The sequence below is a fragment of the Manis pentadactyla genome, chromosome 9, assembly GCF_030020395.1.
Source record: "Manis pentadactyla isolate mManPen7 chromosome 9, mManPen7.hap1, whole genome shotgun sequence".
In the NCBI taxonomy this organism is placed as follows: Eukaryota; Metazoa; Chordata; class Mammalia; order Pholidota; family Manidae; genus Manis; species Manis pentadactyla.
The window spans coordinates 8,763,257-8,783,426 of record NC_080027.1 but is presented as its reverse complement, the minus strand read 5'-3'; the positions used below and the strand labels follow the sequence as shown (position 1 = coordinate 8,783,426).

Here is a 20,170-nt window from a genome sequence, read left to right as displayed (position 1 = left end):
TGCAGCACGAAGATGATCTGGAAAGACCCCATCACTGGAAGAGCAGTTATCAGGTACAGCCTAAGGCATAGCTGACATACTATGGACTGTACTGACCCAGGACTGGGTGACAGTCCCCCATTTGGGGTAAGCACTCCCAGGATACTCCCTGCCTTTGCACATGCAAAACAGGAAAAAGGAGAGCTGATAATTTGGGTGTCCTAGGGGAGACAGACTTATTAAACTTCCTTTCAATGTCTTAAAGGCTGCTAATGTTACCTTGGTCATCCCACACAATGGGCTCAGGTTTGGTGTGCTTCAGTATGGCTTACAGGGACTGCTCCACGAGCACGTTTAGGATCTACCTGTAACAATAACCAGCCAGCCCGAGAAAACCCCGCAACTGACATTTGGTTTGGAAAAATTCAAATGCCTTGGAGTCTATTGGCTTCTAAGTGTAATCCCTGTTCTGAGAATGAAATGTCCTAAGTAGCAGACCCGAATTTGAACAAACTGGAGTTTCTCCTTTGAGACCTTTCATCCCTTAATGGCTAAGATTTTTACCAGGTGAACACGTCCTTTTGTGAGGAGTCCTGAGTGGGTGACCAAAGCAACAAGCATCTACACGCTGTAGTAAGGTCACTGCTATTCCAGTCTGCCTTTAGATTTGTGAGGACGGATGAACGCTCAGGAAAGCTCAGAGGTATGTCTGTCCAGGTACTTGTCCTTCCCAGGTAAAGGCAAAAAGATACGGACTATCCCTATCAACAGGATACTGAAAACACACTGCATAGGCTGACCAGACCGGGAAAGCTGCTTCCAGCAGGGATGTGCCAAGAGCATGTGAGGATCAGGGACAGCAGGTGGCAATGAGTTACACTGTTGTTTACTGCCCTACAGTCCTGGACGAATCTCCACCCTCCATCTCCAACCTGCTGTTTGATTTGGTTTTGACATGAGCGTACTGGGGGGATAACGAGTCCTGGGGCCTAAGCCTGCCAGATTTATTTATTTATAGGGTATTGGCTTATTCTTGGGAGAAGTTTTGAGGGTCAATCTGGATCTTAATGGGAGGGGCACTATGAATTCCATGTCTGTTGAAGATTTTGCCAAAAGAGTAAGGGGGTATCTGGTCTAACAGTAGGAATGAGTCCAAAATTTGGTCTTCTTTGGTTTGTAGAATGCAAGAAAGGCAAGGGGCTTGTATCGTCCTTAGTGCTGGATTTCTCTGTCCCCTTTCAGAGAAAAACAATGGCAGTATGGCTTTTCTCCAGGAAATCTATTCCTACTAAATGTCTGGGAGCCAAATGGCTGAGGAGCCCTTTGGGTTGCAAAGGTCCCAGGCAAAGAGATAAGGGCTGAGAAATAGGGACACCCTGCAGTTTAACTGAGAGTCCTGCTATTTGTACACATGTATTGCTCTTAAGAAGGGATTGTGTAACTGTAGTGGGGCTGAGCGCTGACAGAGTAGCCCATGAATTAATTAACACTGTGAGGAATTTGTCCCCAGTCTGGAGAGCAGTCCCTCCTAGCCTATTTAATGGCAGGGTAGGGAACAGCTCCTGTGTGTCCTTGGAGTCCCATCGTGGGGGTAGGTTTGGCAGTTAGTTCTTGGAGGGCTGCAACTATCTGGATTTCAATTTATAGTGATCCTTTCTCCATTGGCCACATTTTTTGCAATAATGACAGGGTCCTATAGGTCAGGTTGCTTTGAAGTCTCCCATTTTTGGAGTTGGACATTCAAAAACTTAGTTGTGTTTCTTCTTGTGTTATCTTCTGGGATATAAGCCAACTGACTGGCCAGACTGACATGGGCAGGGACTACAATGTTTCCCATTCTACACAAGTTCTTTGACTAACAGCGTTCAGGCCATTTACAAACACACATTTAAAAGCCACCTGGGGGTGTTAACACCTATGGGAAGCCAGGAATTTTCCTTGAAAAATACCTGAAGTCTGCTGTAAGAGTTATAGACAGACTCAGCAGGCTTTTGGGTGCATGCCTGAATCTTATTCCAGTCCCTAGGCTTTGAGAAAGCTCTAGGGATGGCTTTTGGTATGCTGCAAAATTGGTCATATAAATGGGCTGGGGGTTGGTTTAGTTTAAACCCTAGAGATTGTTCAGGGTTTTCCTAATTTGGCAGCTTTAATCCAGGGCTGGGCTTGACCTTCTCCAACAAGCACTGACAATCTAGACTGTGACAGAGATCAGACAAACCAGGCTGGGAAGGTCAGGGTTACAATACTGAATTCCTCACCAAATCTATGGGGATCCGATCCTGTTAACTTGGGGAAGTCCTTAATTACAGCCCTAAGCTTGGCTTTTGTCCAGAGGGTGTAGGACATTTTGGGTGGTTTAGCAGGATCCTCAGAAAGTCTAATTTTGAAAAGGAAGGTTTTAATAGACTTGGTTGGTGAAGTTTCAGTGACAGGAAAGAAAGGTTCAGATGGAGGTGCATGGTAAAGGGGTGGTGAAGAGCAATATGGAGGAGGTGGAGCAGTCTCACCTGGTACCAAGGAAGAGGCCTCTGACATTTTAAATCCACCTTTAGTTGTTTATTTGCTTCAGTCAACTTTGATACACTATTTTGTAAAGAGGCAATTTTAGGACCTGAGCATGTTTAGAAGCCTCCAGATACCAATGAGGATAACCATCCCATTTAGATTGTTTAATTTTGTAGATACAGTCTTCTAGCTTAGTTTAGAATAAAACAAGTTGGGGAGATCAAAAGTTCCCCATAATGGCCACTGGAGTTCTAAATTATTTTTAGCAAGATTGGTCCATTCAGTCAAAAATGCAGACCAGGAGGGACTTTTTTTTAAACACAAAACTGGCCAGTGTTCCTGAAAGGGAACCATCTTTAGAACACTTAGATGATTGGGATCCCATTATTAGATCCAGAACAAAGGAATACTAACAACCTATCACTACGCAGATCCTGAATAAAGCTGAGCTTGACCAAAAGGAGGGGGAACTTGAAATTTGAGATGAGACTTACCAAACCAAAAGTTACAGTGACTGTGTAAAGGGCTCCAGTCCAGGTGCTGTTGTTCTTTGGTGATCAGTGCCTTCAGAACTCACTTCTGACACCATGTAAGGTCAACCTAAAAGAAAGGAGTTAGACTGAGGCAAGCTTGAGTTACCAGAAATCGAGCTTATTCAGAATAGCAGAGGAACTGCAATTTGGGCCACAAAAATTGCAGTGAGCTATAGCCGAGCCCCTTGAAGGTGGCCAGCTTCTATGGGCTGAGTGCACAAGGCGAAGACCCAGTTAAGAGCCATGCAGTCAGCTCACTAACTAGAAGATGGGGAGTCTTGTTTGATGCTCACTGGTCAGGGGGTAAGTTCTGATCTTCTGTAAATCAAGCATTACAGGAAGTCAGTCTCACAGTCTTTAAGTTTCCTTTTTCTGAGGGCACATGCATGAGATTTTCCATTTCAGACCCTTCAGTTCCACTTTTTATTAAAATCCTTTTGTATTTCAAATCCAGACCCTCCTGGCTCTTCCCTACCATCACTAACCACTTCTCTTCCTGCTGCCAGTCCCACCTGCTCAACTCAAGATTATTGTTGCTATTGTTTAAACAGATGACAGACAATAGCTCAGTTACGATGAGGATCCTGAAGTTCCACAGCATTCCCAAGAAATCCACTGCCTAGAAATGCAGAGTGAAAATGCCCCTACCCTGTCTATTATGTGGTTCCAGGGTCCCAAACAGTGTCTGACACAGTATCTGCTGAATGAATAAATACCCTATTGTAGGACACAGGCCAAAGAGATTCACCTGCCCATGGAATGACACCACTACAACTGAAAGGATTCCTTCACTACAAGGATCTACTCAATTTTCTTTCTGTGAACACTTGTGCTACTTAAGACTATTTTTGGTGACATGATGACAAAGCAGTTAAGTTAAACACGACACAATACTGTCAAAAAAAAAAGCATAAAATCAAGGATAGAGAAAAACAAAATAATGAGTTTAAACAATAGAAACAAAAACAAGTTTTGGGGACTAAACAACAAACCAGAATGTAGCAAGCATCTCGAACAAAGCAGACACAAAATAAATGATCTGGGTTTGAATCCTATCCCTATCACTTCCTAGCTGTATAGCCTCAGTTTCAACATCCATAAACTAGACAGTACCTACACAAGAGAGGCTGCTGTGAAGACAGAATTACAAATGTAAAGTGTCTGATATAGGACACATGCCAGATCTCTTTCCACTTTTATAACTGCCATATGTTTATAGATCATTCTATCTGTTGCTTGATATGAAACCAACAAATTGAGTTAATTGCTCTCTTTACCTACAGAAAAATGTAGAGTGGAGACATGCTATAAACTAGTGTTCAGTCAATCAGCTTTCATCACCACAATGTACTTTTATTTAGCAATCCCTACTATAGTTAGAATAGGAGAGTTACAAGGAACTATCAAATTTGCAAGTTTTAGAAATACAACCACCCATTTGTTTTACATGTTGTTTTAAATGCTGTTTAATCAATTTTATGAGACTACAACCCCAAGCCTCACCAGAAGGTTCTCCTACTTCTAAAAGGCAATCAAATTAATATGAAAAGGATATCAAAATTATAAAATTTCAAAAGTCCAATAGTTCAGGTTCCCTCCCAGGGTCAGAAACTTTAACTGAGTCTAGAATTTTAAATTTGGACTGGCAAGAAAATTTCCATTGATTATACAAATAAATGTTACACTTTTATATAAGATACCTCACAATCTTATTTATGGATTCATTTCTACCCCCCAAAAAATTGTTTTTTACAGGTAAAATTTTCTAAATGCTTGCAGCAAAGTATCCAAATATAACTAAATTCTTATTTTTTATTGAAAAATTTAGTCAATAGCTAGAATATTCATATAACTTCAAATCTGGCCACTTTTGAAGTAAAAAATATAGTAAATTGGAGAATATGGTCACCCAAACATAACCAAAATTTTTATACATTTATCATCTGTCTTAAGTCAAAGGTCCTCAATGTCTTCTTGTGAGGTAACAGAATGATTAAAATTAACTTAGATGTAATCAACGTTCCTGTAAGACTTTAGGATTTCATTATAATTAGGGGTGCAGTTAAATGAACCCTATAACATAATCACTTGTCTGAAGTTGAAGGAGGCCACCCCACCCTATGAACCCCAATAGAGTTGATCAGCTCCAGAGTATAGATCCAAGCCCACCACAAGTACTGGATCATGTTCTGGCTTAGGACCACTTCAGAAGGGATGATGAGGACAAAGAATCATCTATTTATCTATTCTAAGGAGGAATCAGGAGACCCAATGAGTTATCTCATCTCCAACCACAAAATCTTCAATATAGGAAGGTCTGGTACAGTCCAGATCTCATCTACCTTACATAGATTCTTTATCCTGTCTATGTTCAAACTGATCTAAATAATATGTAATGGCTGATAATCTAATACATATATACTTCCTTTTTCTTCTGGCATTTATCACAAAATTAACTTTAAAAAGTCACTACCTATGCCTACAGATGAACTGAGATTGGCAAATGGTTAACTACTGAAGCTAAGTGTTAGGTATGGGGGAAATCTACTTTTGTTATATTTGAAATTTTTTATTATCATATTTAAAAAGAATAAACAAACAATACGTTTGTCTTCCCACTAAAAAACAAGTTCCACAAGAGGCAGGGACCTGTCAACACCTCAAGCAGTGATCCCTGGGTGCAGCATAGGGCTCGGCAGGACACAGCAGCCAAGCAAACTCTGCTCCATTCATTCATTCACTGCTGTGGAGCAACAGTCCAAGAGGTCTACTTGTACCCAGCATGGTGTTGGGGACCCCACACACACCTTAGCCTCGCCCAGTTTATGAAGACACACCGGAAGTCACGTCTGCTTACAAGATCTGCCACCAGAAAACACCAGACTGTCTCTTCAGAAACCTGCTACAGACTAAGTCCTTAGTTTTCAGGAAGAAAGTGAAAAAAGTATTTCCTTTTCTTAACTAAAACACTATTTTTACATAAGGCACAGTGGTTTTCATCGCTGTTGCCTCAGTTTCCTCCTCCACTCTCTTTTCTGCAATTCATTAGTATATGACTAAATAAGGCAAACATTTTGAGTTATTCTTAATCCAGTATTTGAAGATCTTGTCACCCTGTCAGTAAGGCTTTTCCTCTCCATCCTACTTAAAATCACAAACACCCAAGTCCCTATTTCTTCTCTGCTCTTCTTCCCCAAAGCCCCTACCACCACCGAACTTGTCTGTCTCCCACTTCGGAAATATATGAAGGCAAAGCCCTTTGTCTGTTTTGGCCAGAGCAACACCCCAGTACCTAGGGCTGCACAGAGAAGACACTCAGCAATGAATAAATAGTTAGAACTGAAAGGTACATTTTGTGATACTGGATTACTGGATAAACAATGTTTTAAAATATAATGCAACTGGATTCTTACAACCTCTGTACATAAACATTTAAAGTATACAGTTGCTCTTTCTACCACAAAACTATTAAACAGAAATAATTTCATCTTGTTTGTTAACAGGTTTTTTTGGATAATAATAAAATGCACAATCCATACTGTCTAACTCCATACACAAAAGTAAACTTGAAATGAAATAAAGACCTGAATGTAAGTCATGAAACCATACAAGCTTTAGAAGAAAACATAGGCAAAAATCTCTTGAATATAAACTGAGCAACTTTTTCCTGAACACATCTCCTCAGGCAAGGAAAACAAAAGCAAAAATGAACACATGGGACTACATCAAACTAAAAAGCTTCTGTACAACAAAGGACACCATCAGTAGTACAAAAAGGCACCCTACAGTATGGGAGAATGTATTTGTAAGGAACCCAATAAAGGATTAACATCCAAAATACAGAAAGAACTCACATGCCTCAACACCCCCCAAAATGGGCAGATGATCTGAACAGACACTTCTCCAAAGAAGAAATTCAAATGGCCAACAGGCATATCCAGGAATTCCACTCCTAGGAATTTACCCAAAGAAAACAAGATCACAGATTCAAAAAGACATGAAGAATTCAAAATAAAAGTAATAAGCATGCTGATGGAGCTACAAAGAAATATGTAAGAGCTGAATAAGGGATGAATTCTGGAGGGAGATGACAGGAATGAAACAAACAATGGAAGGATTTAAGAGCGGACAGGATGAGGTGGAAGAGACTGTTAATGAAATAGAAACCAGAGAACAGGAATACAGAGAAGCTGAGGCAGAGACAGATAAAAGGATCTCTAGGAATGAAAGAATATTAAGAGACTTGGGCAAACAGAACAATATTCGCATTATAGGGGTACAAGAAGAAGAAGAAGAGAGAGAAAAACGGATAGAAAGTGTCTTTGAAGAAATAATTGCTGAAAACTTCCCCAAGCTGGGGAAGGAGTAGTCTCTCAGACCATGGAAGTCCACAGATCTCCCAACACAAGGGACCCAAGGAGGATAACACCAAGACATATAATAATTAAAATGGCAAAGATCAAAGACAAGGACAAAATATGAAAAGCAGCCAGAGGGAGAAAAAAGATCACCTACAAAGGAAAACCCATTAGGCTATCATCAGACTTATCAGCAGAAACCTTACAGGCCAGAAGAGAATGGCATGATATATTCAATGCAATGAAACAGAAGGGCCTCGAACCAAGAACACTGTATCCAGCATGATTATCATTTAAATTTGAAGGAGGGATTAAACAATTCCCAGATTAGCAAAAGTTGAGGGAATTTACCTCCCACAAACCATCTCTACAGTGCATTTTAAAGGGACTGCTCTAGGTGGAAGTGTTCCTAAGGCTAAATAGATGTCACCAGAAAAAATAAAACCACAGCAAAGAAAGTAGACCAACCAAATACTAACTAAATGCAAAATAAAATCAGCTATCCACAAAATCAGTCAAGGGAAACACAAAAGAGTACAGAATAAAACACCTAACATATAAAGAGTGGAGGAGGAAGAAAAAGAAGGGAGAGAAATAAAGAATTATCAGACTGTGTTTATAATAGCATAATAAGTGAGTTAAGCTAGACAGTTAGATAGTAAAGAAGCTATCCTTGAATCTTTGGTAACCATGAATCCAAAGCCTGCAATCACAGTAAGTACATATCTATCGATAATCACCCTAAATGTAAATAGACTGAATGCACCAATCAAAAGACATAGAGTAACTGAATGGATAAAAAAGCAAGACCCATCTATATGCTGCCTACAAAAAACTCATCTCAAACCCAAAGACATACACAGACTAAAAGTGAAGGGATGGAAAAAGATATTTCATGCAAACACAATAGGGAGAAAAAAGCAGGTGTTGCAGTATTTGTATCAGACAAAATAGACTTCAAAACAAAGAAAGTAACAAGAGATAAAGAAGGACACTACATAATGATAAAGGGGTCAGTCCAACAAGAGGATATAACCATTATAAATATCTATGCACCCAACACAGGAGCACCTACATATGTGAAACAAATACTAACAGAATTAAAGGAGGAAACAGAATGCAATGCATTCATTTTAGGAGACTTCAACACACTACTCACTCCAAAGAACAGATCAACCAGACAGAAAATAAGTAAGGAGACAGAGGCACTAAACAACACATTCGAACAGATGGACCTAACAGACATCTACAAAACTCTACACCCAAAAGCAGCAGGATACACATCCTTCTCAAGTGCATACGGAACATTTTCCAGAATAGATCACATACTAGGCCACAAAAAGAGCCTTAGTAAATTCAAAAAGACTGAAATTCTACCAACCAACTTCTCAGATGACAAAGGTATAAAACTAGAAATAAATTGTGCAAAGGAAACGAAAAGGCTCACAAACACATGGAGGCTTAATGATGCTCCTAAATAATCAATGGATCAATGACCAAATTAAAAGAGAGATCAAGCAATATATGGAGACAAATGACAACAACAGTACAATGCCCCAACTTCTGTGGGATGCAGGGAAGGCAGTTCTAAGAGGAAAGTATATAGCAATCCACGCCTATTTAAAGAAGGAAGAACAATCCCAAATGAATAGTCTAAATTGACAAGAAGAACAACTGAGGCCCAAAGTCAGCAGAAGGAGGGACATAATAAAATCAGAGAAGAAATAAATAAAATTGAGAAGAATAAAACAGTAGAAAAAAATTAATGAAACCAAGATCTGCTTCTTTGAGAAAATAAACAAAATAGATAAACCCCTAGCCAGACTTATTAAGAGAAAAAGAGAATACATAAACAGATTCAGAAACGAGAAAGGAAAAATCACAATGGACACCACAGAAATACAAAGAATTATTAGAGAATACTATGAAAATCTATATGCTAACAAACTGGAAAACCTAGAAGAAATAGACAACTTTCTAGAAAAATACAACCTTCCAAGACTGACCAAGGAAGAAACAGAGAACCTGAACAGACCAATTAACCAGCAACGAAATTGAATCGGTAATCAAAAAACTACCCAAGAACAAAACCTCCGAACCAGAAGGATTCACCACTGAATTTTATCAGACATATAGAGAAGACATAATACCCATTCTCCTTAAAGTTTTCCAAAAAATAGAAGAGGAGGGAATACTTCCAAACTCATTCTATGAAGCCAGTATCACTCTAATACCAAAACTGGGCAAAGACACCACAAAAAAAGAAAACTACAAATATCCCTGATGAACATAGATGCAAAATACTCAACAAAATATTAGCAAACTGAATTCAAAAATACATCAACAGGATCATATACCATGATCAAGTGGGATTCATCTCAGGGATGCAAGGATGGTACAACATTCAAAATCCATCAACATCATCCACCACATCAACAAAAAGTACAAAAACCACATGATCATCTCCATAGATGCTGAAAAAGCATTCGGCAAAATTCAACATCCATTCTTAATAAAAATTCTCAACAAAACGGGTATAGAGGGCAAGTAACTCAACATAATAAAGGCCATATATGACAAACCCACAGTCAACATTATACTTAACAGCAAGAAGCTGAAAGCTTTTCCCCTAAGATCAGGAACAAGACAAGGATGTCCACTCTCCCTGCTTTTATTCAACATGGTACTGGAAGTCCTAGCCATGGCAATCAGACAACACAAAGAAATAAAAGGCATCCAGATTGGTAAGGAAGAAGCCAAACTGTCACTGTTTGCAAGTGACACAATATTGTACATAACAAACCCTAATTAATCCACTCCAAAACTACTAGAATATCTGAATTCAGCAAAGTTGTAGGATACAAAGTTAATATACAGAAATCTGTTGTATTCTTATACACTAAAGATGAACTAGCAGAAAGAGAAATCAGGAAAACAATTCCATTCACAAGTGCATCAAAAAGAATAAAATACCAAGGAATAAACCTAACCAAGGAAGTGAAAGACCTATACCCGGAAAACTACAAGACACTCAAGAGAGAAATTAAAGAAGATACCAATAAATGGAAACACATCCCATGCTCATGGATAAGAAGAATCAATTTTGTTAAAATGGCCATCCTGCCTAAAGCAAACCACAAATTCAATGCAATCCCCTATCAAAATACCAACAGTATTCTTCAACAAACTGGAACAAATAGTTCTAAAACTCATATGGAACCACAAAAGACCCCAAATAGCTAAAGCAATCCTGAGAAGGAAGACTAAAGCAAGGAGGATCTCGCTTCCCAACTTCAAGACTGCAAAACCACAGTAATCAAGACAACTGGCACAAGAACAGACCCATAGACCGGTGGAACAGAATACAGAGTCCAGATATTAACCAAAGCATATATGGTCAATTAATATATGATAAAGGAGCCATGGATATACAATGGGGAAATAACAGTTTCTTCAATAGCTGGTGTTGGCAAAACTGGACAGCTACATGTAAGAGAATGAACCTGGATTACTGTCTAACTCCATACACAAAAGTAAATTTGAAATGGATCAAAGACCTGAATGTAAGTCATGAAACCATAAAACTCTTAGAAAAAAACATAGGCAAAAATCTCTCGGACATAAACATGAGCAACTTCTTCATGAATGTATCTCCCTGGGCAAGGGAAACAAAAGCAAAAATGAACAAGTGGGACTATATCAAACTAAAAAGCTTCTGTACAGCAAAGGACACCATCAGGAGAACAAAAAGACATCCTACAGTATGGGAGAACATACTCATAAGTGACATATCCTAAGGGGTTGACATCCAAAATATATAGAGCTCATGCACCTCAACAAACAAAAAGCAAATGATACAATTAAAAAATGGGCCGAAGATCTGAACAGACACTTCTCCAAAGAAGAAATTCAGATGGCCAACAGGCACATGAAAAGATGCTCCACATTGCTAATCATCAGAGAAATGCAAATTAAAACCACAATGAGATATCACCTCACACCAGTTAGCATGGCCACCATCCAAAAGACAAACAATAACAAACGTTGGCGAGGATGTGGAGAAAGGGGAACCCGCCTACACTGTTGGTGGGAAGGTAAATTAGTGCAACCATTGTGGAAAGCAGTATGAAGGTTCCTCAAAAAACTCAAAATAGGAGCCGAAATAGCTCAGCTGGGAGAGCGTCAGACTGAAAAAACTCAAAATAGAAATACCATGTGACCCAGGAATTCCACTCCTAGGAATTTACCCTAAGAATGCAGAATCCCAGTGTGAAAAAGACATACGCACCCCTATGTTTATCGCAGCACTATTTACAATAGCCAAGACATGGAAGCCACCTAAGTGTCCATCAGTAGATGAATGGATAAAGAAGATGTGGTACATATACACAATGGAATATTACTCAGCCATAAGAAGAAAACAAACCCTACCATTTGCAACAACATGGATGGAGCTAGAGGGTATTATGTTCAGTGAAATAAACCAGACAGAGAAAGAGAAGTACCAAATGATTTCCCTCATTTGTGGAGTATAACAACAAAGCAAAACTGAAGGAACAAAACAGCAGCAGAATCACAGACTTCAAGAAGGGACTAGCAGGTACCAAAGGGAAAGGGCGGGAGAAGGGGATTAAAGGGTGTTATGATTGGCACACATAATGTAGGGAGGGATGGGGAAGGCATATAGCACAGAGTAGTGACTCTATAGCATCTTACTATGCTGATGGACAGTGACTGCAATGGGGTGTGTGGTGAGGACTTAATAATATGGGTGAATGTAGTAACCACAATTTTGCTCATGTGAAATCTTCATGATTGTTTATCAATGATACCTTAATAGAAATATATAAAAGCACAATCAAAAAAAAAAGTTCCACAGCCCCAGAATGGAAGCACATTTAGCTGACAGAGTAAGAGGGAATTTAAGGCTACACAATGAACAGTCAATATCAAAAGCTAAAGGCTACGAAGTGATTTTTTTTTCTTACTACAAAAATACACTGCTTCACCTGTTACTGAATACTCATGAAATTTAAAATTCAATGGCAAATGAAATCAAGAAGCCCCGTTTTCTCTAAAGAGGACACAAATTTCTTCACTACCTATTAAGAAGGATCCCGGTTACTACAGCTCAAGAACAAATCACACAATTGCAGTTTAGGGAGGCAAGTAGTTGCTAACCTAGGAGATCCTTATCCAGACCAGAAAGCTATTTCCTGCATTGATTACACATCAGCGACTGTCTACTTCTAAAATCATCCCATTGGTGGAATAGTCTAAGTAGTATCAGCCTTTTACTTTGGATTCTTTAACACATTTCCCCTTAAAAACATAAAAGCAAGCACTCCTTAGACAGCAATCCCAGATTAAATTCCCAAAAACCTCCTCACTGCTGACTTATTCAAGTATAGGCCAACACTGGGAATACTGGTTAGGAGCAGTATTAGTTTTTGCCTATATCATACAGTGGACCCCCTAGGCCTTTGGGAATTTCAATCACCCCCCCCTGCCCAAAGTACCATTCTCCTAAATAATGAAAATTCAGGTTCTCTGGCAAAAATGTTGGGAGTGTAACACGAGCTTATCAAAACCACTGAACCATTTAAAACTGTGAACAAATGGGAAAGAAGAAAAGCACTCTAAAAATAAGTAATTCTGAACTCTGTCGTTTATACATTTATATTCAAGGTCACCTCCTGCTGATGCTAGAAGACTTTCAGCTGCTCAAGAGAAAAATGAAAAAGATTTCAATTTCTCTGACCTAGTGGTCAGAGAACTGCAGATGCACAGAACTAATACACTCTCAGTATCAAGAGGCTGCCAACGCTGACAGGTTAACTGAAATGTTTTAATTAAACTTTCAAGTGCAAATTCACAGACTGGAATATGTTGATGAACACATCCCAACTCTATGAAATTATGAAGTACCGCACAGATAAAAACCTCTAGTAAACACTATAGAAGAGTCTGATCAATCTAAATGGCCAATTCACAAAATTACAAAACCTGAACATTTTAGAGGCCAACAATCCAAAAGTATATTTATCCTTTTTAGAAATCAGTTTACTGAGGTTATCAAAACAAAGATGATAATCAGTACTGCAAAGAATTCAATTTCTCCAAACACTATTCTTATTTGTTTTGAAAAGTAATACAAAATCCACAAAAATTTTTTCTGATGTCGTTTTATGATACAAGTAACCGCAGACAGTCTGAATCAGTATCACCAGTCAACCAGGGAAAAAAGGACTGCAAAGGGGTGTGTACTAACAGGGTTTTCAGACAGGCCTGTAGCGCTGAAGTAATTATTTTATGTAGTTAACAATTAGTTTGAAAACAATTATCTTCATTACCGTAAGAGGCTTTAAAATTCTACTGAAATGTACCTAAGTAAACTTGGGAAGGTTACAATTCCTGTACCTATCTTATCTGTAAAATATGTCAATTTTATCACTGTAATTCTATAAAACATTGTTTTGCGATAGTATTTTTATTGACAAAAAGGTCTTGTCAGTTGATCCTTGCAAATATCCGAATAGGATAATTTACCTTTAAAAGATGAAAGAAAAAAAACTTTCTTGTCCCTTAACAAGTAAAAGAGCAACTAATAAATGGGAGAAAATTCATTTTCTAGAGCTTCTTTTTCCTGCCAACTTAAGTGAGCCTCTTCTTCAGTCACCCCTTTAATTTTTGGAATAAGTCCCCAACCTATCACCACATTATTTTTTCTGGAGTTTGTTTGTTTGCATATTACTGATTGCACTAGCAACTGCTAATCAATCTGAAATAATTTCCGATTCTACTACGGGAAGCACTTAGCATTCATTCGGTGGAGTCACAGAATTTTGGGCTAGAAATGATCAGCCGGCTCAAATCCTCAGAAACCAGACTTCAGTTAGGCTCAGTCCAATTAGGAAAACATGATTCCTCATTAAAACTTTTCATTCCCTCTACAGAAGCACACGCTGGGAAAACCTAGAACTGCCTGCATTTTAATCCAAGTTCTGTCACTTTGGACAAGCCATTAAGTTTCCCTAGTAAAGTCGGGAAATAATAGTATCCATCTCACCAATTATTAATTATGAAATGGGTTAACACATGCAAAGAGAGAGGAGTCTTGGCGGGCAGCAACAGCCATTAGTCATTCAGAGGTACAGCTATTACTGCAGGAAGGCAGTAACTAAACTAAAGACTTAAACTTTTTTAGGCCCAGCAACTTCCTCCACCGTGTACCGGTACAACAGATTTTCCCAAGCCCGTTTGTACGTCCAGCCCATGCAGGGAGACGGAGCAGGAACTGCCGGGGTGGGCACGCGGGCCCGAGCGCGGACTAGGGGCTCCTCAGAGCACGGGGAAGCAACGCCGGCCCCACGCACCCGCGCCGCAGCCCACACCGCCTTAGGGCTCCAGGGGTTTCCGCTGGCTCGGGCCGGGAGCCGGTAACTGAGGTCGGTGCTGTCGGATCACACCTGCAGTCCTCCGCCGGATGGGAGGCGCCCGGGGTGCCCTCAAAGAGCGGCTGCACTTACCGTCCGCGGCGGGCACAGGCCGCCCCGCGCTCCCTCCCCCGGGGCGCGTCTGAGCGGCACCGCGGCCTGGACGCGCGCCCGCCCGGTGCGGCAGGCCGCCGAGCTCCGGGCCCTCGCCGCCGCCCGCCTCGACGCGGCCTCCCGCACCGCTGAGACGGGCGCCGCGCCGCGCTCCCCGGGAAACCCGTTCCGACAACAAAAGGGCTCGTCGGGGTCACGGGCGGAGTCGCGGGAGCAGCGTCCCCCAGACCGGACGAGGGCGGCGAGAACAAAGCGCCTCTTGACCTTCAGGCCGCGCCGGGCGGGGCACCTGCTGCCGTCGAGTTCCCGCGGCCGCCCCGCCTGCTCCCCGCCCGGGAAGCCGGCCCGCTCTGCGCTAGTCCGCGGGCCCAGCCCGCCGCTCAGGCGCTCTGGCCCCGCCCCTGCCGCCGCGGCCTGCCTCAAGGCGGCCCCGGCTCTCCTCCTCAGCTGCGACGCGGGCCCCGGCCCGATCCCACCCCCGCCCCGTCGGCCACCCCAGCGCGCAGTTTACTCACCTGGGAGCCTCCAGTCCGTACCTCACGCCTCCTGCGGCGGCGGCGGCGGCGGCAGAGCGTTCGCCTGCTCTGGGGTGTACGCCGCCGTGGCCGCCAACAACGCCACCTCCCATTGGCCGAGCTCCATGACCCGCCCTCAGAGAGCAAGAGTTGCTGCAATTGGATGGGCTAGGCGCAAGTCAATTCCGCCCTGGGCCGTCGGCAACGCCCAATCAGAGGCTGCGGAGGACGCGCCTAGCAGTGCCGCGCTCAGACCCGCAGGCCGTATGTAAATAAGGGAGGTGACGTCTGCAGAAGCGCGCGCCCGCGCTCTTTCCACCTCCTGAGCGGCGGGGGGCACCCGGAGGCCACGTGGAGGGAGCCCCTGGCCCCACTACCCGCTGACCGCCCTGCGCCTCCAATTCAGCTGCGCCCTAGGAACGCGCGCTTGGCCCGCCGACTTCCCGCGACCCCCGTCACCCCTGGCTCCCTCCGACACAACGCCCGGGCTCTCCCAACCTTTCTTCCCCCCACCCCGCCCTGGCTCGCGCCTGCACAGACCCGCGGCCGGGAGGAAGAGCAGGTCCTGGGCCCTGCGGGGAGGCCCGCGGGGTGCGGGCTCGGCCGCCCACAGCGCAGTTCTCCGGAAAACACCGAACCAGCAGCTTGCTTGGGATGACAGTTGGAAAACCATTTCCCCAAGGCGGGGCTTCGGAGGCCCTTCATTTCCATGCTCTACCGGCAGCTGCGGTCTTTAATTATTTGTATACATTTGTTCAGAAACTTTCTCTAGGTGCGGTTGATTTTGTACGTTTCTAAGTAACTCGGGGGGAAAAATCCCGGGGCAAAATACCTCTGAAACCAAAATCAGTCAAAGGGAGAAATAAAGTGAGAGACCCACTTCTGCTCCCCCGTGTCTGTCGCCACCCCGCCCCAGAAGAGGCCCCACCCGACCTCTCCGGTCCAGATAAGCCTGCCCTCGCCCTATTGATACCGAGTTGGCTTCTTTCCACTCCTTGGAAACACCTATTGATAAGGAGATGCACTAAGGCCAGGAGAGAGATTTTGGAAATACTGCAATTTTACCCAAGACGTTTCTAACATTTTTAGCAAGTTGTTTTGTGGTGGTTCGGGGTGGGGGTTAAGTTCGAAACCATCTGAAGCCCCAGGGTTTGGGGGCTGCTAGGGACATACGGTTGGTTACAAACCAAGAGGTGGCCAGCAGGTGCCCAGGTATGACCCACACAGCTGAGCTCAGCCTGCACCGTGTTTCTGTGCTGGGGGAGGGTGGCTACGATTCCTATTTGCCTTGCTTGTATTTTCTGACTTTTCTGTAAGGACCTTGCTTTGCTTTTGGAGGGGGTGGTGGGAGGGAATGGGATGCATAAACTACAAAAGAACCCCAGCGGTTTCAAATCTGGAGGCCTCTAATGGGGTGTCCGATCCACCCAAGTCACTGTATCTGGCCCTGCCGGGATGTTGGGGGTTGGTGCAGGTGGCACACAGCTGGTGGAGCCCCCGAAGGGTCCCAGACCAGTGGTGGTAGGGCAAGTGGCCCCGGTGGGCAAGTGGCTGGGCTTGGTTCCAGGCGAATCTAGTGGAGGTAGACCTGCTCTGGGGGTGTGGCCTTCCCCTGGGGTCACTTTAGTGAGGTGGGAAGGTGGGTGGTGTCTGCCTACAGCCTTTCTTCTACTTGTAATGGTACAGGTGCCAGCTGTTCTGATCACTACAGCGGCTAGTGCCCTAGGCGGGCAGAGTCGGGGTGGTTCTTAGAGCTGGATCCAGGCCTGTCCTGCAGCCCCTGTTCCCCAAGGCTCTCAGAAGTCTTCCTGGGAGCTCAGCCTGCATCATGCCCGGGTGACATCTGGCCCCCTGGAGACCCAGGGCTCAGGATGACTCAGAGCAGCCGCCATGAGGACTGCATGCCCAGCCTGGGGCCGATCCAAGCTGCCCTTTGAGGGGCCAGAGGGCTAACTGCTGGGTCTGCTCGTGGCCCAGATGCTGCCTGGAGAAAGGAGGCCGGGCCTGGGACAGTACAGCTGCCCACCTTCCGTAACACACGAGCTTTGGGCTCTTACGGGTATGGAAGAAGGACCCTTTGTGGAGTTGTGAATGACATCAAAGTCCTCTCCATCCACATTTCCCTTGTCGGCTCCTGTTTCATTTAGATCCAGCTGGTCAGTCACTTCCTCTGAGAAGCCTTCCTTGAACCCCTCCAGGCCGCTGCCACCTCTACCTGCTTTATTTCCATTAAAGCACCCACTGCCAGCCTTCTTAGTGCATGTTCATTGATTACATGCACGTCTCTCCCCACCTCCTGCCCACCCACCCCCACCCACTGGCCCCACCACTAGGAGGGGGAATGTCAGGCAGGCTTCCAGGAGGAAGTGGTGCTTGCTGATACCCAAGAACCCATAACTGGGCCTGCAGGGAGAGCCGGGGTGGGCTTGACATTTCAGGTCAAGAGCATGCGCTGAGGCTGGGAGGTGAGCGGCACAGTGCATCCCAGGACCTATGTGAATAGCTCAGGGCAGCTCAAGTCCCTAAAGACAGCACCTGGGAGCCCCACTGGGCGTTGAGCCTGGGCAGGTGTCCCAGGCACACATTTGCATAGTAGAGATTTGGTGGGGTGGTGAGCCAGTACTGCCGGGGGCAGGCTGCACTCAGTGTCCTCACCTGCCACGTGGGAGTGACGGGAGGGCTGCCAGGTCACAGTGACACCAATTGCCATCCTAAGCACCCAACCTGGGTCTGGCATCTTTTTAGATGTTGGGTCAGATTCCCCAGCACAAATGGGATGAAAAATCCCATGCGGTGGGCCTCATGTGGGTGGCTCTTTGGAAACTGTAGTGTCCAAATTCACGTCTACCATGAGATCAGGCAACATTCCCCACCTGCCTGCACTGTCCCCATTACAGCTATGAATGGGTTTGTTTAAATAAGGCATAAAATGTAGACGTCTCTGTGATTTCCCGGGGCTGCCACAGAGCACTCACTATGACCTGGGCAGCTGAGACAATGTTCCTTGATCCTCTCCCAGTTCTGCACTGGAGGAGCCTGAAATTCCCATCATAGGACCACGCTCTCTCCCGAGGATCAGGGAGGGTCCTTCCTGCCTCTTGCACTTACGCAGTTCCAGGCATCCTGGGCTTGTGGCCGCATCCCTCTGCCCTCTGTCTCTGTCCTCATAAGGCCCTATCTCCCTGTGTCTCTCTTCTTATAAAGACACCAGTCATATCGGATTTAGGTCCCACCCTATTTCAGGGTGACCTCATCTTACCTAATTACTATCTGCACAGACCCTATATCCAAATAAGGTCAAAGTGTGGCATTCTGGGCACATGAATTCTGTGTGGGGGGTACATGATTCGAGCCAGGACATCTGTCCTGGAAAACCGGGTAGCTTCCCCATGGTGGCCTCTCTCTCCAGAGGTGGTCCCAGCAGGTGGCTGCCCCAGGAGCCCATGTACTGTTGGAGCTGAGGGGCCCGGCCCAGTGCTGTGGGGCTCCTACCAACTACCTCCTGCCCTGGGATCTGCCCTCACCCTTCCTCCAGGCTCACCAAGGGCCAGACACTCACCCCCTGGCTGCCCCGGGACACTGGGCTTCCCCATCAGCTTCAGAAAGTGGCTCCCAGCTTCTGAGGCCTTGCGTCTGAAGGTGCCACCCCACCCGGGCCACAGGCTCTCAGTGGTCTCCGTTCCACAAGCCCTGGGAGGTGGGAACAAGCCATCTGGGCCCTCGGGATGCTTTTGTTCTAAATGCCTCTTTGCCTCTGTCTGGGGCCCTTAGCCAGACACCCAAGCTTTGCTGACACCAGAGCGTGGTATTGGCGTGTCTTAGCCACTCCGTGGACAGTCCTTTCTGATCCCCTCCTGGCAGCAGAAGCACCAGCAGCTGGGCTCAGCTGGCCAGGCTCCTTCTTAGCAGGAAGGGCTCTCCTTCCACGCTGAGGCCCCCTGGCCTTGAGGTCACAGCCAGTCCTCCCGCTCTGGGTGCCCTGCGTCTTCGCCCACGCTGTCCACCAGCATGCCAGGGAGCACCGAGCATGCCACTTTGCTGCTCGACATCCTCCTGTGGCTCCCTACTGCCCACCCAGGAACTCAGCTCGGGGGCAGGTGGGGTGGGCATTGGTTTGTTTCAAAGTCCCCAGATGATGCTAAGTTCAACCAGGGCTGAGAAGCACTGGGGTCAGAACTCTGGAGATGTGCCCCCAAGCTCCCTGGCCACCATGTGCGGATCCACTTCCCAGTGTCCTAACTCTGCCTCCACCAGCTCTGAGCTCGTGCGCACCTGTCCACCCGTCCACAGCTCCCTTTGCAGGTCATCCACTGCCTGGGGCCATGAGGACCTCAGGGTTCCCTCCAGGGGCCACCCTGCCCTCAGTTTCTGCTTCTCTGTAGCCCAGATCCGGCGACTGATCCCCCCAGAATGAGTTGAGGACAGTCCTTCCCCCCTGGAGAGCTGTGCCTCACCTTGGCGCCACTGAATGAAGGAGATGCCTGGGTCTGGTGGCATCCCCCAAGAGGAAGCAGAGACTGACCCCAGCTCATGGCTCAGGAATGGCCAACCACAACCTGGCCTGAGAGCAGAGCCTACCCATCGCCCTCAGGGGCGCTGCTTGCTGAATTAAGCCCCAGGAGCTAGCAGGAGGAGGGGCCCTGAGCCTCAGAAGCACCCCCAAATCCGTCCACAGGGCAGTGGCACCCAGATTATGGGGCACTAATAAAACGGACACATGGAGACAGGAA

The 20,170-nt window shown here is 45.1% G+C and overlaps 1 protein-coding gene across 5 annotated transcripts in view; it reads right to left on the bottom strand.

Moving 5' to 3' along the window:
• The window catches only part of NAP1L4 (nucleosome assembly protein 1 like 4), a 49,916-nt gene extending 34,325 nt beyond the window's left edge, over positions 1-15,591 (bottom strand). For 2 of the 5 annotated variants that reach the window (XM_036875945.2, XM_036875941.2), the window contains exons 1-2: positions 15,441-15,591; positions 2,979-3,084 (exon numbers count right to left, since the gene is read on the bottom strand). The gene's annotated coding sequence lies outside the window, so the exon portion shown is untranslated. Of the gene's footprint in view, positions 1-2,978; positions 3,085-14,574; positions 14,877-14,904; positions 15,146-15,189; positions 15,215-15,440 lie in introns of those variants that run through there. The other 3 variants (XM_036875943.2, XM_057506724.1, XM_036875942.2) reach the window with 3 other exon arrangements.
• Between the last annotated feature and the right edge of the window lie 4,579 nt (positions 15,592-20,170).